The sequence below is a fragment of the Branchiostoma belcheri genome, unplaced genomic scaffold (genome assembly GCF_001625305.1).
Source record: "Branchiostoma belcheri isolate BF01 breed outbred unplaced genomic scaffold, Haploidv18h27 scaffold70, whole genome shotgun sequence".
In the NCBI taxonomy this organism is placed as follows: Eukaryota; Metazoa; Chordata; class Leptocardii; order Amphioxiformes; family Branchiostomatidae; genus Branchiostoma; species Branchiostoma belcheri.
Window position 1 is genome coordinate 846,166 of NW_017804354.1, and position 1,985 is coordinate 848,150.

At 42.2% G+C, this 1,985-nt stretch overlaps 1 protein-coding gene across 1 annotated transcript in view; it reads right to left on the bottom strand.

Moving 5' to 3' along the window:
• The window catches only part of LOC109484797 (CUB and sushi domain-containing protein 1-like), a 14,194-nt gene that overhangs the window by 7,417 nt on the left and 4,792 nt on the right, over positions 1-1,985 (bottom strand). The window lies entirely within an intron of this gene.

Genomic DNA, 1,985 nt, shown 5'->3' on the forward strand with positions numbered 1-1,985 from the left:
TGTTAAGTAGTCTCTCTGGGGTTCAAGGATGAAAATCTTAGGTTTAAGCCTTATATATCCTCTCGGGTTGACCACTATTGTCCACGTACAGATCAGGTCGTTGTCATAGGATCCAGGATGGTTAGGAGATAAAATCTCCCTTGAAGATTGCCCTGATCTGTAGCCACCACATTCATCTAGATATCGTAAAAAAAATAGGTTAGAAAGCTTTACTCTGCCGTGTCTGGCTCAATATATGGAAAGTACACACGCACAGACACTCACACGCGCACAGGCACACGCACAGACACACACGCACACACAGACACACACACAGACACACGTACACACACATATGCAGACACAAACACGTAGACACACACACGCACATAGTACCAGGACACATATTTGCGTATTTGGTTTTGTTATCTTTTGCCCTGGACATGTTACTGTATTGGTTTATTTTGTGGCATTAAATGTAAGGACGTACCCCCCCCCCCCCAGGAGCTTGGAAGGCAACCATACAGACATTGCATGAAACAAAATACTTTTCTGACGGAATTTAAAGAAAAAAACGCCTTACTGTGAACACTGGGGGTTTGACTTGTGTAGGTGACCGTAAACCCCTTTCTTGTTAATTCCCCGTCAGATGTAAATCTGAGGAACATCGTGTTAGATGTGCTGCTAACAGGTATAACAGAACTTAGACCTGTTATCCTGGAAGTCGAAGAACACAAATATATAAATTTATAGTTTTATTAAGAAAATCAGCTTCGCAGCATGAGGTACGTGTACAACAAGCTGAACTGCACTGATTTAAACACTGATGTATGTTGAAGATCATCAAGTTACGTGACAAATGGAAACTAAAGCAACGCTATACAAAATGGGTAACCACATGGGGGCAACGTAACAAGAACGTCCTCAAACAGTATTACTGGACTAGTTGTATACTTGTTGAACATTGGCCTGAAAGAGTTTCTCCCTGTGGCCTTTGTCCTAGCCGATGGAACTAGGTCATGGAGGGGGTGACCCTCGTCCAGCATGTTCCTTGGTAGCTTCACCGGCGCCAGTTAACTCTCGCGGTTCCTTCAGCATCGGCAGAGCATGCACCTCCGTCTTCCTCGCAGTGAGACAATCCTCCCATTGGCACTCCCAGCCCCGAGGACAGACAGCACTTAAGCTCCTGTTCTGTATAACAGGAGCTTTCTAACTAATTTGCATTTTCTTGTCTTGACTTGTCTGATTTTTGTTCCATTTTCGACTTCCAAAAATGTGTCTTCACTTTATTTGCATATCAATCAATAGTTTGTGCTTATAAACCTGCATTTCCCCTCTGGTCTCTCAGTCACTGACGAAAGCTAGTGGATACTAGCCATGAAACGTCTGACGTTTTCAAAATCATACAGTTGCCTGAGTAACTGCCTTTTGGCGTATCGTATTACCTGGATGTATAACCTTCATAGACGTAATCCTCCCATTGCATTCTTTCAATTAGTTTTTTTCTGTTCTTTTTTTTTACACCCTACAAATAACACGTGCCAGTATTCGAGCGAAAATGATGAAGACAAGCTGAGGCCAGAACAGGCAGGGTTCCAAAAGGGACGCTCTTGTACGGATCGCATTCTTGTACTAAGACAAATTTTAGAGAACTGACACAAGAATGAAATAGTCCTCTGTATGTATTGTTCGTAGATTTTGAAAAGGCGTTCGATAGCCTTCATCGGGACTCCTTGTATTAGATACTCAGGCATTACGGTATATCACAGTTTGTTGGTTTATCATTATCATTATCAGAACAATGTACTGTATGAAAACTTCGAATGTCGAGTAAAAACAGCTAAGAGAGACACTGGTCGGAAGTCTTCCACTTGTAATGCTCGAGCAGCCTTCGGTACTGGAACTACATTTACTGACTTTCAAATTGTAGTTTCTTTCCTTGTCCAATCTATGCTTGACATTGCATACTAATGCAAAACTTTAGGTTGCCGCATTTCCAAATACCT